The sequence below is a fragment of the Camelus ferus genome, chromosome 6 (assembly GCF_009834535.1).
Source record: "Camelus ferus isolate YT-003-E chromosome 6, BCGSAC_Cfer_1.0, whole genome shotgun sequence".
Lineage (NCBI taxonomy): Eukaryota > Metazoa > Chordata > Mammalia > Artiodactyla > Camelidae > Camelus > Camelus ferus.
In genome coordinates this window covers 11,279,569-11,285,738 of record NC_045701.1, presented here as the reverse complement: position 1 = coordinate 11,285,738, position 6,170 = coordinate 11,279,569, and positions in this window count along the sequence as shown.

Here is a 6,170-nt window from a genome sequence, read left to right as displayed (position 1 = left end):
TCCTCACTGCCTTTGCCATCCTTCCAGCCTTCCGCCACGGCTCAGTCTCTAAATCATCTGTTTTAGGTTTCTGTTACGGTAGCACCCCACCTCCAGGTACAACCTTCTGCTTCAGTTTTCTATTGCCTTGTAATTAACCACCTCTATAATGACTAAAAACAGTGATTTATTGTTTCTCATGATTTTGTGAGTTCACTGCAGTAATGCGACTACATTCATTTAGGAGCTTGCTGGGGCTGGTATGTCCAAGGTGAGCCCTCGTCCTCTGGAAGCTGCCTCCATACGAACTCCCATCACATGCTAGTCTAGCCTGAGCCACTTTTCAGCATGGTGGCTAGCCTCCAGAGAGAGCGTTCCAAGAGGACAAGCCCCAGTGTGCAAGTACTTATCAAGCCTCCTTCCATCACGCTTGTCCCACTGGCCAGAGCAAGGCACACGATAAAGTCCAGAGTCAACGTGGGAGGGGAGGCCAAGGGAATGAATACTGGACGGGATGGTTTACTGGGGGTCATGGTCTACCGCACTCTCCAACTTCATGTCTTACTAGTTTCTCTTTTTCCCTATGCTGTATTTACACTGTGTTCCTTGCTGTTACTGACATGGAAATCTCTTCCTTGCCTCAATCGTTGCTTTTGATTTTCTTTACCTGGATCACTCTATCACCAGTCTTCAAATGTCTGTTCTTTTATAGTCTTTAGGTATCAGCCAAAATGTCACACCTCCCCTCCCCCTACCCCACCACGTTACTATCACATAACCTGTTCCTTTCTTTCTTGATGTTTGAAATAATCTTGTTTATGAATTTTCTAACTTGTTTGCTATTTTCCTCCCCCTACCAAAATATGGTCCCAGGGGGTCTTGTCTGCTTTGTCTGCAGCTGTATTCCCAGCACTTCACATGGGTCGAGCACAAACTAAGTGCTTAATAAACGTTTCTGAACGTATGATGAACAAACAGATAAATGAATGAAGTAATTAAATCTTAGTGTAAAGGAATTTGTAAGTAAATATGTTTATTTTGTATAGAAGCTGAATAAAAGTTTTAAACCATCATTGACTACTAAAAATCAGGAGTGACCCAGAAAAGTCTTTTTGAGAAAGGTGCTTAACAGTAGTTACAGCTTGCTGAAATATTTATAATAAATGAAATATTTGAGATTTGCTTCAAAATGATCTGGAGAACATGGAGAAATGAGTTGAGGGTACAGATAAAATGAGACTGTGAATTGACGCTTATTTAAGTTGGGCTAAGGGTACATGAGGGTTCATTATACTGTTCTCTTAACTCACATATTTATTTGAAATTTCCATTATAAAAAGTTTTAAAATTATATGTAGATTACTAAGGGACTGAAGAGCATTAGAAAGACTGTGGAAAATATTCACAACTATGAACTAATTTATTAATATTCCCACTTTTCCTACATTTTTTAGAAAGAGTTATGATGGGAGGGATTCTAAAGATCATCCAGGAATGTCATTGGCTAGATGATCTGAGGGTTATTTAGATGTTGCATTTAACCTATAATGGACCTTATTTTAAGATATTCCTGGAATTTTGCATGCAGAACAGTTTTCTGGAAAGCAAGTCATTTCCCCATTGATTTCCATTCAGTTTTGAAGACATGCTCTCATACCTCCCGTTGACTTCTCTGTCTGCTAACTATAGCTCAAGGCAGGAGGTGGGAAGTGCCACGCTCATGTAAGCACTGGCATTTTGCCTTGATCTGCGGCTCGAACAGGTATCTGATGCAACAAATTTTTCTGTTCCCTGCCTGGAACAAGAAGTCAGGGAGAGTAGGAGTTTGCCTCAACAGATGCCATCCTCAAGCTGGCAGCTCTTTGCCTGGCTTAGTTATCAGTCTGGGGAGTCGCTCATCTGTTGGCAGAATTCAATTAATAAGGTACTTTTAATTATTATGTATCTTTCATACAAGTCTTAATTTGGGAAAATCTAGAAGAAATATGGCTTCGTCCCTGGTATTAAGGAGCCTGCAGGGTCTTACAGGGCGCAGGAACAAGTCTAGCCTTAAAGCATTATCTGATATTTTCCACCCAGAACTAGAAGATTATTATGTGGTTGGGGGCTGCCATACCCTGGCCATTCATTTAAGGAGTCAGGACCATGGGGCCAAAATCATCCAGCACAAAGCCGACTCATGAGTGAGCGATGGAATCAATGATGTAGTTACTGGGGCAGAAGACCAGGTGGCTGGTTTCCAAGCAGAGCATCAGGGTCTCGCACTCCTAGAGACCCCCAGATTTGCTATAACCAGGCAAATCCACTTAGGAAGACCATTCTGCTGGGCATCTCTGCCTCTGGAATAGCAATAAGGAAACACGTGTGAATTCGTTTTAATGGAAGTCTTTTTTCTGGGAGATTTGTCTTCACTCACAATTCACACACACCCTACATTTACTGCTGTCTGATTACAAAGATGGTTGGAGAAAGGCCAAAACACAGAAATGGAGGTGTGTGAAAGGAAGAGACCTGGGGTGAGAGAGGCCTAACAGTTTGGGGTGCCTTCAGCTGCAAGTAACAGTGAGCTCCAAGGGTGGGTTAATTCACCCAGTCTCACCTCCCCACACAGCTTCATGTTCTCAGGGAGACCCTGAATTTGTAGGGGAGAAAGCACTGGGCCAGGGGCCAGGTGGCCTATGTACTGGTCTTGACTCATCAATTATCTCACCTTTCCAGACCCTGTTATCCCACCTCAACAAGGAGGGAGGGGTCCAACTTCTCTGAGATGTCAGGATCTAAAGGTCCAGGAACGCTGAGTGTGTAGCTCCTACGGGTCATGTGGGTTATGGATCATCGACAAGTGGGAGGAGCTAGTTCCTCACTTTGCAATTATGTTCAAAGCCCCAAACTGACCTTGGTCTTTTGGAATAAGTTAAATGAAGGTACCTGCCACAGTGCTCAATGAATGTGAGTCTCCTGTTTCCTTCCTACAGCTCAAGTCCACCTTCCATATGTAGGACCATCTCACACAGAAAAGAGAGAGAAGCAGTTGTGATTTGCAAATGCAAAACAAGCCTATGTCAAGACTTCCTTTAAAAAATAGCTTATTACATTGAAATATATATATTTGCATAGCATAATTTCACAAAGACTATAGTAGACTCCAGTCACCAAAATAAAAATTAAAATACAAAAATGTTATATTCTTATTGGAATTCAGTTGGATTTGAGGATGTTACCGTTTATAGACTCACAGTAAAATAGTGGTTTAATTCAAGATTCATTTAATGCAAATATTTGAAGTCCTACCAGAAAGACCATAAGGCTATTGTCAAATCAGTTAAATTTCTGTTATAAGCAGTAAGGGTGACCATCTGCTGTGGTTGGCAAGCAAATTAACATACTTCAAAATGCAAATCCATCTTAGTCTACCCCTCCAGACCTCAAAGCAGGCATCTTGGCTATAGACAATTTAGGTCTAACATCTAGTACTCCAACTACAACGATATCCAATGTCTTTAAATAGGCAAGAGATACTATATAATAAACGTCCTATTCATTTGTTATTATGAAGGATGACAATTTCTTAGCTTCATACTTTGTGCCTCATTGAGAAACAATCTGAAAATCACTAGCATCAATTCAATTAAGCAAACAAGGATTGTGCCCTTGCTATAGACAGGTCCCTGGGCTCCATGCTTTGAGGCATACAGTGAAAGGTGCCTTTCAGGAACTTCCAGTTTAGTGGGGGATATAGATACACACATGATCGCCCATACAAGGCAGAATACTATCAGAGAGGCCCGAATTCAGTGCCACAGGGGTCTCCTTATTTTACAGGCATATTTGGCAAAGACTTCCCCTAAGATGGCAGTAGGGGTGGTTTTGAAGGAAAGTACGCCTCAGTTAAAAAAAAAGAAATACAGAGAACAGCCTAAGCAAGACTTAGAGGCACAGGAGCGTGCTCTATTCAGGAGATAGCAAGTGGTCCTGTTTGGCTAGACGCACTCTGTAAGGTGCAGCTCAGAAAGTTGCGTGGGAACCACGGTGGGCATCCACTATGGTTTTTTTTGCCTGGCTTTGATTCTCCTTCTGGAAACAGGACCCTGATGTTCCCTTGGGAAACTATGCCTGCCCTCTTTTCAGCTCAGGAGAGTTGAAGGAACTGAATGTGCAGTGCCCTGAATACCCTCCAAGAGAGCTTAGACTCTGAGTTGTATATTTTAAATCTCTTATTTAATAGAATGGAGAATCAGAAAAATCTTTCTAAATGAAAAATATTCAAGCATACATAGAAGTTAAAAAAAACAAAATGATGAATCTTCATAAACCCATTCCATACCCAGATGAAACAATTATAGGCACACCTCATTTTATTGTGCTTCACTTTATTACACTTTGGAGATAATGCAGTTTCTCTTTCTCTCTCTTTCTTTCCCTCCCTCCCTCCAGCCTTCCCTCCCTCCCTCTCTCCTGTCTTTTTTACAAATTGACAGTTTGTGGTAACCCTGAGTTGCCACAAGTCTATCAGCGCCGTTTCCCCAACAGCATTATTTTAGAAGTAAGTTATGTACATTGTTGTTTTAGGGAAAAAATGTTATTGCACACTTAATAGACTACAGTATAGTGTAAACATAACTTTTCTATGTACTGGAAAACCGAAAAGTTCACGTGACTTACTTTATTGCCATGTTCACTCTACGGAGGTCTGAAACCAAACCTGCATTATTTCCAACGTACGCCTGTGCCATGATTTTATCATTCTTCCTGTATCCTCCTCTCTGTCTTTTGCCAAAGTATTTCAAAGTAAACCTTGGACATCTTGTATTTTCCCTTCTACATATTTTAGCATGCATCTCTAAAAAGTATGGACATTTTCTTACAAACACCTAGTGAGTCTTTGGAATTGACTACTGCTCAGTCCATAGTAAAAGCTCCCTATCTCAAAAATGTCTCTGTAAGCTGGCTTGTTTAAATCACGTTCTAAACAAGGTCCATACATGGAATGTGGTTTTTATAGCTGTTAAGTCTATTTTAACCTATAGCATCCCTCCTCATTCCATTTTTCTTTCTTTATGCTACTGTCTTGCTGAGGAACTACGTCCGTGGTCCCTTAGAATGCTCCCTGTTTCTGGACGGGTCTGGTTGCTTCGCTGGGGTGTTGTTTAACTTGTCCCTCTGTTTCCTGTATTTCTTATGAATAGAACTTCCCCATGTCTGCTTGTCCCACATTTACTAATAGGAATGCTAAGACTGACCAGTGGGTTCAGGTGGTGACAGCCTGATCCTGACGCTCCAAAATTTCCTGTCCATCTACTACATATTGCTTTCATCCAGTGACGATCTTTGTCTGAATTTTCTATTTCATTAGGGGATGCAAAGTGGTGATTTTCTAATTATACCATTCTTTCCACACTTGTTATTTGGAATTTTTCGCTAAAGAAGAATTTTCCCTGTGTCAAGTAGGGCTAGTTGATATACGAAAGTCAAGTTTCCTTATAATTGTCAATTTTCAACATACTATTAAAAATAACTTTACAAACTGCAAAATATAACAAATGCATAAAGCCACATAAAATAAGTAATACTTTAATAAATTATTGGAAGCAAACACCTTGGCAACCACTACCTAGGTAAGGAAACAGAACTTTGGCAGCCACCCCAGGAGCCATCTGTATGTCCATTTATTCTGATTTTTATGATAATCATTTCCTTGCTTTTTAAAAATATTTTATCACCCAAGTGTTCATCCCTAAACACTATAGTTAGTTTTCATCTATTTTTAAATTTAATATAAACTGTAATATGACGTTTTAAAAAAGTCTTTTAATCTACAAGTTCTCCATCGCTTTTTCTTTCTTCCTTTTTTTTTTTTTCCCTTGAAATTTATTTGTTAAAGAAACTCAACTGTTTGATCTGTTGAGTTTTCCAGACTCTGGATTTTACTGATTGTATCCCCATGATGCAGTGTTTCCTAATCTATATACTTCCTGTAAATTGGTAATTGGGAACAGAGACTTGGTTAGATTTCAGTTCCATTTTTGGAGGCAAGACTACTTAACTGTGGGTTGTGTTCTTCTGTTTGGGGGCACATGATGTCTGTTTATTTCTCTCTTTGTGATGTTAGTAGCCGTCAATGCCCATTGTCGAGATTAATTCATTAGGGATTGTAAAATGATGATATTCCAATTTTATCACTCCCTCATTTA